Genomic DNA, 15,346 nt, shown 5'->3' on the forward strand with positions numbered 1-15,346 from the left:
ATTCTTTACCAGCCTGATTTATTAATTTTTCTTGTTGTCCTCTGTACAGTTCAGCTGCTTCCATAAAACAAAAATATAGAAGATTTCTTCTGAGTAACCTCATTTTAACTGTAGCCTGAAACTGCATTCAGAAAAAAGCTCCAATATCCACCCTGAGAGAGCTCGCCTGTCATTACAGTGAAAAGTCTTTTGGTAACATACAACAGTTCAGTTTCATTTAAATTATGAATAGCAAATTTATGTCATTACAGCTTTATAAATCCACAGTATGCTGTTAATTATGCTTTATGGGTCTCTTAGGCATTTCATATCCTTGCTGTAGCACCATATATTTTTCTTTATTACGATATGTTGCTTAGTAATGCACAAATCTCACTTAAAATGCAGCTCCTTGCGTTTTTTAATGGTTGTCTGTCTTTGCTTAAAGGATGGCATCAGTACTATGCCTGCCCTCTCTCTCTCTGTGACGGCACTGAGGGTGCTGGTTTCATATCATGCTTGTCAAAGTTGCCATCATTAAAAGGGTGATCGCTCTCATTAGATGTCTTTTCAGACACTGAAATTCATGAATCAAAGAAGCCCGTAGACACAGGGGAGAGGGGAAGCAGTTCAAATGATCTAGGAAGCTACATAAGGAAAAAGGAGGAGGGGAGAGGCAGAAGCAGAGAGCAATACACATTTGTCTTTAATGATCTGCACCTGGATTCAGCCAACCTTTCAACCCCAAAATCTGGCATTCCAGAATGCAGTTTCACAGCTGGAAGAAAGCACTGTCTCAGCAAACCAAACCCATTAGGGGTGTGAGAAAGGACTGTTACAGTTTTAGGGTTGAACTGCACAGTTCATAGTAAGATTTCTATTCAAAGAAGTGCTATTAAAGTAACTACAAATGAAAGCATTATGTGATTATATGATTATTTTTTTTAGAGGGCCTCCATGAAAAAGTGAAGCAATATCATCCACATAGAAGCTACCTATAGGAATGACTGGTGATTTGTTTTTTCCTTACAAATCAGTCTCTCTTCCTCAGCAAGGTCCTTTGTCCAAACTTGAGCTCTTCTCCTCTCCATGGCCTATTTTATTGTAATAAATACCTGAATTGATACTTTGTAAGAGAAACACAGTGCTCTTTTGAGATGCCTTCAAACCGACATCTGATAGGTGAGTACCAGAAACCCAGCTTTTGATGATGGGTTTGCATCATCATAAAAATAACTTACGTTTTAAGAATAGTGTCACCTGCTATTAAAAGAGACTTGATACCTTGAAAAGAGGTGCTGAAAAATTCCTCTACCCTTTTGTTTCTACTAATATTTAGATGTAGAAATATAGATTCTGACTGAAATAACTCTGTTTTTAGACCAGTCCTAGAAATCTGTATAGTAGTTTGTTGCGTGAAATAAAGCTTGATTCTGCTAACAGAGTTCTGATACATGCTTGGCTGGCTTCTGTCACCTAAGCTATGATCTCTTTCACTGTGAAAACTGAATTACTGCTACTATGGATGTTTTCCACATTAGTGCTGGTGTCCAGTATGCCACCAGCTTAAAACTCTCAACTTTTTAAGCAAAGTTTCTAGGAAAGGGGGGAAAGAACGTATTAAATGATGGCAAGTTTTAGGCAGAGGGTTGCTAAGATTTGGGATTAGGACAGAATGTAAAAGGAAAGGTCTTTAGTTGCTTTGCTCTTTCCGGGAGTAGCTGAGGCAACATGTGACTGATCTGTCATGTTGCTGTGAGGACAGTCACCATTCCCAACACCTACTGATCTGGTCCTGCACAGTTATTGGTGTACAAACTATTCAGGTCTGAGCAGTTTATGAAGACAACAATATTTACAAGTTTAGTTTTAGATGGTAAGAGAGTTTGAGAATGGTTACAGGCATGATTGATTAGTAACATAAGCTGTTACTAATAAGCTGTTGAGCTAGTGAGAAACACCTTCTGACCTTGACAGGAGAGGTAATGTGTTTTTTATGTGTCTGATCAGCTGGATCAACTAAAGAATATGTTTTGGTGCCTCATACAAATAGTAGTGCAGTAAGAGGATGACCTTTAAATAAGACAGGTCAAAACTCCTGTGCAGAAATACTCATAGTTTGAAAAGAATCTGTGGCTCTGTTCAGATTTTGGGTACGTGGTAAGATCCATGAAGGTTTGGAGCATTAACTTTACAGTCCCGTAATGTTTTATTTAGTCACAAGCAAATTTCAGTTACACTGTAGTCTTTGATACTGACCCCAAACTTCCATATGAAGTTTGTTTCCAGGCTATTTAACAGCAACATTAACAGCCTCACATTCCAGTTTTCTGGCTCCTGTACAGAGTCATGGAGCATCACAGTGCTCCATCAGCAAATACCCCTTTGCTATCTGTTTGCTGAAACATTCTTAGAACTCAGGCCCATGCAGCCCAGGGAATGCAGAAAGCCTTTCCACAGGGTTTTTCCCCCCCCCCTGCTTTCTATTCTTTGCAACTAGTAAACTTTATTCCTTCAAAGTTTTTGTATTGAGGGGTTGGAAATGTAAGTAGTTAAATGAAAATAATTAGATTAAAGCTCAGGATTTTTTTTCTCTATTTTGCTTGCAAAATTGAGAGAATTGAGTTTGTTTATCCCAAAGAAGACAATAAAAAGAGGAAATCTTCAGTTTTGTATGTATTTCTGCAATAGTCATCTGTGTTTGACAGTAATCTGTGCTTTTGTATTCATAGAAGGTCAGACAGGAAATTATAGGCTTAGTTGGATAAGGCAAAAAAGATCTAGATAAAAATTGTGAAAAACTTTCTAATGATAATGATATTGAAACGGTGGAGTAGAGAGCATAGAAGACTAGAATAGATTTCATTTCTGTAGCTTTTAAACATACATCAGATTACTAGTTAGAAGGAAATCTCTGATTTGTGTAGGCAGGAGAAATGTTTCCTCTGTGATTGTCTGCATCTGAGTATTTTCTAAAAGTGCAGCCATTTCAAAATAAATAAAAATGACAAAATATGATCTATTTCAGGCTTTTGGACATGTAACAAATTTTTGTAAACAAAAAAGAATTTTAAAATTACCTTCCTGAGAAAATAGCTTTAAGGTAGCTTTATCTTGAAATCACAATGTTCAGAAAAAGAAAAATCTCTAGTTTTTGTGTTGGACGGAAATAAATGAGTATTTCTGAGTGTGCATATAATGTGTAATCTGTCATAAAATATGATTGTTAAGTGTTAGAGGTGAGAGAGATTCATGTAAGCATAACTATTCTCAGAAAAAAATGAAACAATTGTCTAGGACTTAGACAATTGCTGTCCCATAATTTTTATCAAAATGTGTGCTCTCATGTAGTCTGACAAGCTACTTCAAATTCCTTTTTGGGCTAAAATGTTATTTAAAACCAATTATATGCACTGATTGGAATGTGTGTCAGGTGCCATATTTAATTTCAACCACATTAAAATTATATGTGATCATGAATAATTAAAATAACCAGTAGAAAAGCATTTGCTTTGAAGGTTGAAAAAGCATATTGTCTGCAAAAATCTTTTTGTGCTTCACTTTGAAATTATCTCCTGATGTAAGAAAGCAAAAAATTAAATCCACCTTTTTTTCTCCTTTAACATTCAGAATAAAAAAATATGCAAAATACATTTAAATAATGTTTAGACAAATTCCCTTTGTAGTTCAGTCCAGGCTACAGGCTAAATTGGTAGAAGTGCATCAAGTTAATTGCTATCGAATGAAAGCTCCTTACCTGTCCTCGAAGCCTTTACCTTTACCCAGTTTCAATTTGTGCAGCTTTCATTAAATTTAAGAAGACATTACTGTAATTATTAACAATGTTTTCATTTTTAACAATTTCTTTTTTTTTAAGAAAACAGTTATATCTCTGGAGTTAAGTAACTCTCCAAAATTATGTAATGAAAATTGTTTCTCCTCATTCTCTATCGTCGTAGCATATGGAAACTGTTAATAGTTTGAGGAAAGGATTCTATCCTTTTCTGCCCTCCTTGAATGTTTCTTTATCTATTTGACTTTGGTAAAGCAAGATTCGTTATGGATCCATTTATGCAGTTGTTAATGGATGGGAATTAGTGTTAATGCAATTAATGGATCTAGTGAAAACATAAGAAATATCTTCGCTAAATTTGCATTTTTCCCCTCAAATATAAGGGTTTTTACTGTCTACAAATAGATTTGCTTAAATGTGTTTTTTGTTGTTGTGTAGTAGTTTTTTTGATTTGGGGGTGTTTTGGGTTTTGTTTTTTTTTTTGTTTGTTTTGTTTCTTTTAACAGTCTGCCTGTTAATGTCATGGACTGAAAGCATTCACATCACTGCAAATGGTGAATGTTCACCATTAACCACCACGTGGTAAATTGCAGTAAATTATCAGAAGAGATTATTATAGGAACAAATTACTCTTCTGATGCCTGAAAAACTCCAGCTTGTTCTGTTTGGTTAATGGCTTAGAAGCAGGTGTGTCTTACAAGAAAGGTGCTTCTTATTCTCTATTTGGCAATTTCCTTGGGTTTTTTGATAGTTGAATACATCCTTGTCTTCCAGGTTACATTGCATAATATCCAATCATACTTCTTTGAGAAAGGGATTATGTGCCAATCACATGGATTAACAATAGACCTTATATTATGGTCAAATACTTGTTGCTTCTCTGGCCCTAGTATATTCTAGTTCATGTTGAGTAGTCTGAAGGATAGAACACTGACATTAATGAACAGTTGTATTCTTATTACAAATGTTGATCTGTAATAAAATGAGAGTCTTTTCTCTAAACAGTAGATACTTTGGGTTTTTGGCATGTCTTGTTTGAGCCAAACTTGTTTAGGTTTAAATACAGCTGTTGAAATTTAGATACAGCTGATGTAAATCAAAATCTTGACAGTCAGTAGAATTAAACAAATTTATAGCAGGTGAAGCTTTGCTCATCTGTTGTGCACTACACCATATACAACTTCTTCCATTAAAAATACCTACATGCTGCTGAGTACTACAGTCATTTACAAGAATGAATCTTTTAGCTCTTGTGAGCGGAGCAAAAGAGCTTTTTTAAAGAGCAGTTATGAAGGGAAGATTCATGATATGAGATTTTTTTACCTTTATTTTCATCTGTTCAAGAATCTTAGGTTATCTCTCAATGCAACTACATCCACAAAGTGAAATTTTATCATAGTAGCTTTCTGCCAGTGCAGTATGTCTTTTATATTTGACTCTTGTAGCTTCTTCAAAATGTTGTAAGGTGTTCCTTTCTTCCTATCCTAAATGGTCATGCAGCAGTGCTGTCACAGTTGTTCTGCAGGTAGATGCCCCAATTTTCTTTTCATGTTTTAGTCCATGACAGCTTTGCTGCTTGAGAGAAGTGTTATGTAAAGAGTAGGATGAGAGGAGACTCACCTTCCGGAAGGAAAAAAAGTCATCCTTGAACTATTGAAAGACTTATTTGATAGGTTGATACAGGTACAGTCTCTATAGCCCTGCTGGTTGATTTTGACATGCTTTTTTGATTTCAAATGCAGGAGGTTCATTCAGTGATATATTTTGCAGCTCTTCCTACCTTGGAAAGCCTGAACAGTTTACGTTCTCCTTTGGCACTGCACAGGAGGATGATCTAGTCTGAAGTGCACAGGTCAAAATCCTCAGCATGCCTCCAGTTCTTGTCTTGCAGTACAGGATCTCCTTACTAGTACTTGCCCAGTACCTATAGAAAGAAAAGAAGGCAAGGATCACCCATAAAGAGGATTAGCTTAGCTTTGGAATGTATAAATATCATCTTTCTTATGACTTAACTTTTCTTATAGCAAGTCAGAACAGCAGGAGACTGAACTGTTGAAAATTGCTTCTGATGAATTCTGGAGAAGGATAAAAAGTAAAAGGAATAGCACATGCATGCTCTTGCTTCCCCTTCCATTACAGTCTCTCTTATCCAATATTTTCATATTTTTCAAAAAATGTTCAAAGTAAACCTGAGATCTTTCACATTACCCTTCAGGGAGAAGTGATTTGTTTTTAACAGGATTCAATATTTCTTATAATTTATTATTAATTTCTTTCAGCGATCATAACTTTTCACAGTAGCCATAGAGAAATAATTCCAAAAGATACTGGAACTGCTTAGATCACATCACAGCAGATGAGCAAATGGCTGTTAGCCTTTTTTCCTCTTATCCAAAGAGTAACCATGACTGCCCTTCATCAGGTGAATCAAAACATAATTATTTTCTATCAAAAATTATTTTCTTCACAGTTTTGTGATTTAGACTTAGTTTTCAATGAAAACTGTTCTTTTATTTGAATGCTGCTCAGTTCTATTTTTCCAAGCTCCAAAATACAAACCTTTGCCATATGTTCTCTCTTGCCATAGCTCTCAATATAGAAAATGCATTCAGGTCTAAACCGGTTTTCACAATTTTTTCCATCTTTCTTTAAAAATTTCTTAAGTGTTTGACTAGAAAGATTCAGGGCTTACTCCAAAGCTGACTGAAATCTGATGGGCAGTTTCTCATTGCTAACGTGTTTGAGAGGACAGGAAGCAAAATGCTTCAACAAGATTCTTTTTTTTTTTTTTACCTAAGAAGGAATCTAATTACATAATTTCAGCTAATGATAAATTTCATACTTATTGCCATCAAGCTCACAGTGATTGATTCCAAACTTTTGAAATTTTTTCCAACAGCAACATCTGAATTTTTCTATTGGAAGAAAAAATAAATTTTGACTAGGTTTTCAATACAAAGTAGTTTGCCTTGGTAAATGAGAAGATGCCAGAAGAAGATTCAGTAGCCATCCAAAAAAAGACAAACTTCCCTTTCTCCTCCATGTAAAATTTCATTTCCAGCTTTGAAAATAGAAACAATTTCAGTAGGAAAGGGTCAAGGATCTTGCCATTTCTACAGCATAGTGTGGTGAAGCACAAACGTTTTTATCCTTCTGCACTTATTCGTATTTGGAGTCCTTCACAGGGTGTCAGCCCTCTAGAAAATCCTGCCTTGAACTGGCCTCTTCTCTTTCCTGTGCCTGGGATTTAAAGATGCCATGCTTGTTATGAAGCACATAAAACTGCAGTGATATGAACTTCTGGAGCCACAGGAATGATTCTTTCTTTCCTAAAGTAGTGTGTGGCAGAATAGTGCAGCATGAATCATACCTGGTGTCCTAAAGCAGGAACATGATCTATTTATGTGGTTATTTCTTTATGCCTCAGTGAATTTCAAATCTTCTCAATTTGTTGCTCAGCTTTACCTCTACTACTCCACAATAATTACAACAGATGTTCTTTTATTTATTCATGGAAAGCAGAAAAACACAAGGCCTCTCAAAAAAACCAACAAACAAAAAAACCTAGATTTTATTTCCATCCTTCCATGAAAATAAACTCTTGTTTTACCTATAGTGACTGAACTTATATTTAATATTTGGCATATTTTGTACTATTTTTAGTGATTATATTTCTGAAGTGATGACTATTTACTCTATGCAGTCATTCTGTTAATTCCTTGGAAGATGCAATGGTGACTTGATTATTAGAAGACTGTATGTCTTGAAATATTCTTGATATTCACTTGCCAGGTACCAGATCTCCTCATTTAGACCTCTTAGAGTATGACTGAGTGCTTGAATGTCTGAAGTTTGCAAAGCATATTATCATATGAAAGATCAAGTTATGTAAAACTCGGTAACTTCTAAAGAAAAAAATGCTTCTTAGTTTTGGTGTCTAAAATAGGATAACATTGCAGCGTTATTTACTGTACACTGAAGATGTAGCCTTCTTTTTGTTTTAAACAGACTTTTAAAGTATTTATGTTACAGATGAGATTTCCAGGTTCAAATCTCTGTATTCCACTTTTGTTAATCTAGATACATAAACATCTACTCTCCAAGGAAATGCATCTGAAGCATACTCAGTAATGTGGCACATTACAAAAGTCTTTGAAATTCAAAGTCACTATAGTGTAACCCACTATTTGTTGAGAAATGCATATGTAAGTAGCTTTGTGTAATTGTTCATGAAGCTTTTAGACAGATATCCCCTCAGGTACTGTGAATTTCGGTAGAGTGTGTGATGATATTGTTTATTCAGGTAACATATTAGCATTCTTAACACCACTACTTCTTTAGACATCTGGGACTTAGTATAATTGGTTCTGTAAATTTATTTCACTTGTCTGTAAACTTATTTCACTTGCCTACCATGTTTCTCTTTAATATATTGTCACATCTCACTACAGAACAAAGTAGAAGTTGCAGAATGACAGTTTCCTGCAGTTTCCTGAAGTTTACCTCTTGTCACCTGTCCTCTAATCCAGTTGTAATTACTAGCTCTGGAATGTTTTGGGTTTTTTCAAGGATAAATTTGGGATTTTTCTTAAGAGTAGTTTTGAACTACTCAAAATTTTTGACCTCTGGAAGGAAATCCACATCTGACAGGCTGTTTATTAAAGAGTACACGTCCCACATAGTAACGCACCAGGAAAAAAAATATTACAAGTTTCTCTAGAATCAGAAATTTTCTGTTTTAACTTTGAGCATTTTATTTTGAATATGACTAAATATGGCACCAACTGGAATGATTATCATGAGGTAATTGGACCCAAGGGATTAGAAGCATTTGGCTACAGGTTGTACCTTTGACAACCCGGAATGTAAATTATAATAATTACTTCACAATAGAAGTTTGTATAACTGCAGCTTATTTCCCAAGTAGCCTGAGGTTAGCAAAATGCTTTTGGATACTTTCAGCAATTTCATTTCCTTCGTACCCTAAGGTTGCTTCTATTAACATCAGCTTGATGAAGGAGTGAAATGAACAAATGCAAATATAACTGAATTCGGTTCTGCCACTTCAGTGCTGCTTTGTAGAGAAAATGTTTATGCCCAGTATTGTTTCATTATTTCTAATTTTTTTTCAGAATAAATTCTGCAGATATCTCGTGTTACACAAGTGTTCAGTCATTATTATCTATATAGTCACATTACACTGAGACTTTTAAGCAAGCCAAAGAATTTTGATAAATTAAAGTCAGAAGCTGAGAAGGGTAGAAGGAATTTATGAGATTGCTTTAAAGACTGAAGTCTTTTTCCCTGAGCTTTACATATCTTGGGTACTTTACTGCAGTTAATATTACTATGCTTGTCATACCTATGTAACCTCAACTGCTGACAGTGCCACTTTCTGCCCTAGAAATTCCTTACATCACTTATCCTGCAAATGCATAGTAGTCTGACAAGGGGAAGGCAGAAACCTCTAGGGTCATAAAAAATGAGAAGGGTGATTTATAGCTTACATGATGAAGCAAGCAGTTCTAGCACTGCTTACATGATCTGGTAGAAGAAAAGGACACATTAAAGTTTTGCATATGTTCTCTTTCATTTCCATATATCAGATGGCAGCAGCCAGTTAAAATGTCCTTAACCTGTATTCAGTCTATTGGTAAGAGATAATTGGTAAGGACTGTGTATGTTCTCTGCGTCTTCAGAGCCTAAAAATGGAATAACCTCATCCCATCATTAAAAACAGCAAGGGATCTGTCTTTTGTCTTTCTAGTATTTCTCTTGCAGAACTGAAGTTATGTGTTGGATAACACCAGTACTACAGCCCAGCCAAATCTCTGTGTTTCTGCAAATCTTACAATAAAACTTCCCCTGACTCTATGAACTCCATAGTAAGAAACAGCAATTTACAACTGCAGAGAATTTCAATCCCATAATACTTTATCACCAGTGATGCAACAGTTACAGACCATGCAAAGTTAATGGGAGAAGGGCATAAATTTCCTTTACTCACTTCCTTTATCTTTACTCACAGCCTTCGCTTGCCACAGAGCACTGTCCTGGGGTGTTTGTGTGCACATTAGTGTAATATATTAGTATATGTGTTAGACAATGAATGTTCCACGGTGTCACAGTAGTGCTGTGAATGGACTTGCTTGCACTTAAGCAATACTAGGGGAGTCATAAGATCCTTCTTTCACCTATTTTCCATTAACAAGCAAACTTTTAACTCTGTGATTACTTTGAGTCAAAGTGAACATGCTGCCCTTGCATGGATTATATTACTTTGTAAACTGAGCCTTAGAACTGACTTATCCTTTACTTTGTGTATCCCAAGCTTAGTTTATCTGCAAGTGGTTTGGTTCTCTCCTTTGATTACCAGCTGTAGTATTTCACTTGTAATGTAATTTGAAAAATTAGATACCGGATTCCTACTTAGATTTACGGCTTTAGGGGAGCAAATGATGCTGCAACCTGGGGAGGTGGGAAAGGAGGGGAAAAAAATCCCCAACATTTCTTTTTTGATGTTGTGTTTTCTCTTTCTTTTCATACTTAAGAACAATTTCATCCATTTAATCTACTTCACAGAGTGCTGTTCAGCTCGGTAGATGACATCAGTGTTCTACAGTAGTAGCTGTGAGTGAATGCCCTTCTCAAACTTAGCCTTTCCTTAGAAATTAAATACTTGTCTGATTGCACTTCTTTGTGACTGACGAAGCAACTGAACCTAAAATTTTTTAACAGATCTGAAAAATAGAACTTCTTTTCTGCCTTGTGAATATAAGGCCTGTGAATATGCAGGAATTTGAGATAGATTTTCTTTTTTTCTTTCTGAAAATACAGATTGAATTTGATTTACCCTGTTATATATGTGTAAGAGCACAACTGAACAGTGTTTGCTAGTGTAGTAATGACCACAGTTGTGCAGTCACTATTTCCATCACAGAAATATATAATGCTATTATATATTGTATTAAAGCATTATTATATATTGCATTATAGCATATAATAGCATTATATAATGCTATTATAATGTTAATGAACAAAAGCAGACTATCTTTACAGCTCCAGGAAATCAAGCATCAGCCACCCAAAACTAATAGCCTGTCATTACATTTCTGTTTACCAGAGAACAAAATTTTGTTCTTGCTGATTTGAAGAGGGTCCCTGGAGTAAATGCTTCTATAACGTACATAAATCATACTCTCCATCAAGTAACCTAATGATGCTTTGGGGGTGGCATCATTAGGCTTCCACATAATATTTTGCCTGACAAGGGATGAAAACTGTCTTCTAATTATCAAGGAACTGAGTAACAGGGACAAATAAATAATATTAAATGAGATTCTTTATTATCTTTTCCTGAAAAACAAGTAAATAAAACAAAGCACACCTTTCTGGAATCTGATTTTTACTAAAATCCCCGTCCCAGAGAGTATACTCCTGTTTTCAGAAGGAATAGAGTTAGATTTTTTTTTTTTCATTTTTTTGCTTGTCACTCTTATTTTCTGTTCTCATAGGTAGGGTGGATAAAATACTTGGTATTTGTCATTGGGGATAGATTGCTGATTTGTCTTCATGCTTTTTGAAGCATGAACATTGATCAAAATCTATTTGATTTTTTTTGTGTGCTGACTCTGCAATATTTTTTCCTTGAAAACACATTTTCTTGTCTCATCTAGGTGGGTATGCAGTGTCTTTCTTTTCAAGTAATGTAACAAGAGACATTGTTTCCATATTTTACTTTTATAGATCAAAGCACCAAGTGTTAAATGCTCTTAAAACAACTAGAAATGCTAATCTGCATAAAACGTATTAATTGCATTTATAATGACAAACTGGTATATAAGTACCATTATGAGAGAATGTAAACTAAATTCTGCACGTCAAAAGAATGTGGTACTTCAGGCTGTGCCACAGAAATATGATTGCCAGTCTTGCCATTTCTTCTCTAGCGAGGGAGAACAATGAAATGTCCCTTGATCAGTTTAAGCTGCCCCATCACACTGGGGGGGGGGGGAAATTTCCTTGTAGGAAGGATGATTAACTTCTGCTGCCTCATTTAAGACTGATTTCCATAGAATCTACCTGGAATTTGAATCCCCTATCCTCTGAAAATCGTGACTGAAATGCCCATCTTAAGAAAGAAAAAAATATGAACAAACGCATGTCAGATCACTGTTTGTCTGACACCACTTTGTATAGACTGACTTCTGCACACAGAGAAAATGGGGTTTGAATGGAAAGTTTGGACTATTGATGTGAATCTCATATCTGAATTACTCATCTCTAATATTAATTAATTAGTTTGTCATTTATAGTCTTCCAAGTTGAACCTTACTCTGCCATTGCTGAAACATATTTCTGCGTAACCATATTACCACTGTTAATTTTTTCCTTGTCTCTTTAATGTTTTGAAATGCCCACTGTACTCTCTTCTTAGGGGTTGCACAAATTTAGAATTCTTATTTTCTAAAGTAGATTTTGGATTAAAGCCCTGCTAAAAGCACATAAGGCACTTGCATTGTCGTGATAAATCTTTCTGCCCTATCTCTAAACCACGTAGTTCAGGCAGTTGAGTCAATAATCACAACAACATGAATCATTTTTTACTGTATGCCTAACTGAGATGATTTGAGGACATTAGTAACTTGTATGTATACACTGCTGTGTTCTGTGTGCACCTCAACATCAACTAGTTTTACAGAATCAGAATCATCCTAAATGCTCTGTTAGCCCATAATGACAGCCATTCATGGTTTGTTACCCTCTACTCTGCCAGTTCTCCATCTTGAGTTATAAAATTAATGAAATTGCTGACATTTAAATGTCTTCTCATCCATGCTCCAGATAATTACCTGTATATACTTTAATGATTTCCTCACACACTTCATGCAATTCAAGACATAAGCAATTTGTCTTTCTTCTAGTACATTTTGAGGAAGCATACATCTTTGGGCTATTAGTGTCAAAATATTATTGCCCTCTATATTTTGGAAAGCTTCCTAATACTCTTTCTTTAGAATATCTGGGAGCGGTTTAGCTATTTTAAAAACAAATGGCTTAAATTTGCTAAATTTTCTTTTGAGTGCTGATTTTCATTGAAACTGCTCATCTATATCAGCATAGTAGCATATCTTTTCAAGCCTAGAGGGAAAATTTTAGGTGCTTGTTGAGAGGAAGTAACTTGATGGATTTTAGATACCACTATCTAGATTCTAATAATAAATAGAAGCTGTTTAGGTGTTTTGAGGACTGTAACTTAGGGTACAAGTTCCTTTGTTCTGCCAGAAGGCATATTTTGTGTGCAAGGCTCTCTGAGTATCACGAGTTGTTTCTCTGCATACCTTATACTATTGCTTTTTGTCTTGGTTGTTACTTGCCCACATCTCTTGTCATGCACGAGTGGCCAGGCTGCAGAAATTTTCTGCATAGATGACCACATGGTTAAAATGTGCACAAAGTTAGAATGAAGTTTAGCTCTGATGCTGTTTGTCCTTACTGCTTAATATAATAGGTGCTGTTCTAGACTATAGTTCACTACTTGGTAATAGTATTTCTGTAATAACACTATTTGTTTTGCATTTCTTCTACAGAGATGAAAGATACAGTATCTAAGAGCCATTAAATGAGAGACTCATTTATTTCCTAGCATTTCTACTAATAATGGACCAGTGTGACTAGGCAGGAAGCCAAGTAGATCATCTTATTTTTTTTTACTTCCATTACAGAAGCATTCTATTTCTACAACTTCACAGAGTCACAGAATCACAGAATATTCTGACTTGGAAGGGACCCATGAGGATCATCAAGCCCAGCTCTTAAGCGAGTGGCCCATATGGGGATCAAACCCATAACTTTGGTGTTATTAGCACTGTGCTCTTAAGGCTCATGGTTGATAATCAAAACTGTTAGAGATTCTTTTTTTTCCTGGTGAATAGTATGCAGTAAATATTTTTCTACTACTGCAAATGGAAGGCAGGAGTTCTTATTTTACAAGTTCTGTTATATTTTCAAGGCATATAAATCAAACTATTGCACGTGCTTATGTTTGGTTTTGGTTTTTTTTTTTTTTAATTCAACTTTAAATCTCATTAAATCTGTGTCAATTCTATTAAAATTCATAACAGGACTAGTGGTAATGCAGTTGTGATATTTAGTAGTGAGAACTGCCTCTTTTCCATTATAAATCAATAGCCAACACTTATTAATTTCACAGGGTCCATCAAAGAGCCCCATATGACTGTAATGTTTTTCCCTATGAATTTTAAGCATTAAGATGAACACTTTACATTCAAAATACCTTTGCCAGTCCCAGCTTCCTTATACAAAACAAGTTTTAGTGTCATCCTGTGTCTTGTTACCAGTGTTTGATTGTTAGTTGGCAAGCTTCTGAAGCTGATCAATCCTCTTCAGTCCTTCAGATGGAAACAGGAAAAGTTGGAGGTGTTTACTTATTCAGAGTTTGGCACATAATCCCAGCAAAATGACCCCTTTCCCACCAATGCTCAGTTGGCTCATGTAGTGACTCACACTAAGGTTTCTAAGGTACTTTTAGATTATAAAATATTCTACAAGTTTGTTCAATCAGGAGTCAAACAACATTTTATACTGAGGGGGCTGTTTCATAACTTCTTATAGGGAAGACAAGGTACCACAGGACAAGCTGGATTGATGGGTCAAAGTCAGCTGTGTGTAGCTGAACAAGGCCAAGTACCAGGTCCTGCACTTGAGTCACAACAACCCCATGGTTTGGTCTCTTCTCCCAGATTTCTTTACCAGAAGAGTTGTCAAGCATTGGAACAGGGAAACTATGGAGTCACCATCCTGGAGGTATTTAAAAGCTGTGCAGATGTGGCACTGAGGGACATGGTTTAGTGGTGGGCTTGTCAGTGCTGGGCTAATGATTGATCTCAATGATCTTAAAGGTCTTTTCCAACCTGAATGTTCCTATGTTTCTATGATAGTCTGAGTAAATATCATACTCTAGACAACAACATGACTTTCTTTCACTCAGTGAACAGGAAAGTGAATATTACAGGATTCTCCATTAAAATCTTTCTGTTAATTTGGGAAAAAGTAGACCCATATAATGCTGCACAGCTGGAGATACAGCTTTCCCTAGCCTGGAGATGTAATGAGCCATTAGTACACTACTGTGTCTGGAATTTTTCTTTATACTTTGAACAGAAAATGGAGATGAAAAAGCACGAAGATGAAACACAATTTTCCCCCATTCCTTAGTTGTTGAAAACACAAAAGATCACAATTGAAAGCTAAACTGTAGTTTAGCTGGGAAAGAAAGGCTCTTTCATCTCTTTGGTCTTAAAGAAGCTTAGATATTTAGGAAGAAAGTCTGGTACCATCTGCAGCACCAAGAGGTTGAGTGGCAAGCTGTTAAGAAAAGATGTGGATTTTTTTGTTGGTGTATGTACAGCACTGTTAAAGGTCAGAGAGTCATGCCAAAAGTATTTTGATATTAACATAATAGATTATTTTAAACATTACATCTTGACTTATTTCAGAAACAAGTTACCTAGACATCTGTATAATAAGGTTTATTTCTGAGTTTTGATCTAA

General features: G+C 35.5%; 1 long non-coding RNA gene across 1 annotated transcript in view; it reads left to right on the forward strand.

Annotated features, from left to right (window-relative positions):
* Positions 1–14,413: 14,413 nt before the first annotated feature.
* The window catches only part of LOC135418808 (uncharacterized), a 129,673-nt gene continuing 128,740 nt past the window's right edge, over positions 14,414–15,346 (forward strand). The window contains exon 1 of the long non-coding RNA XR_010432674.1: positions 14,414–14,599. This is a non-coding gene — a long non-coding RNA (uncharacterized LOC135418808). The remainder of the gene's footprint in view (positions 14,600–15,346) is intronic.

The sequence above is a fragment of the Pseudopipra pipra genome, chromosome 9, assembly GCF_036250125.1.
Source record: "Pseudopipra pipra isolate bDixPip1 chromosome 9, bDixPip1.hap1, whole genome shotgun sequence".
Classification (NCBI taxonomy): Eukaryota; Metazoa; Chordata; class Aves; order Passeriformes; family Pipridae; genus Pseudopipra; species Pseudopipra pipra.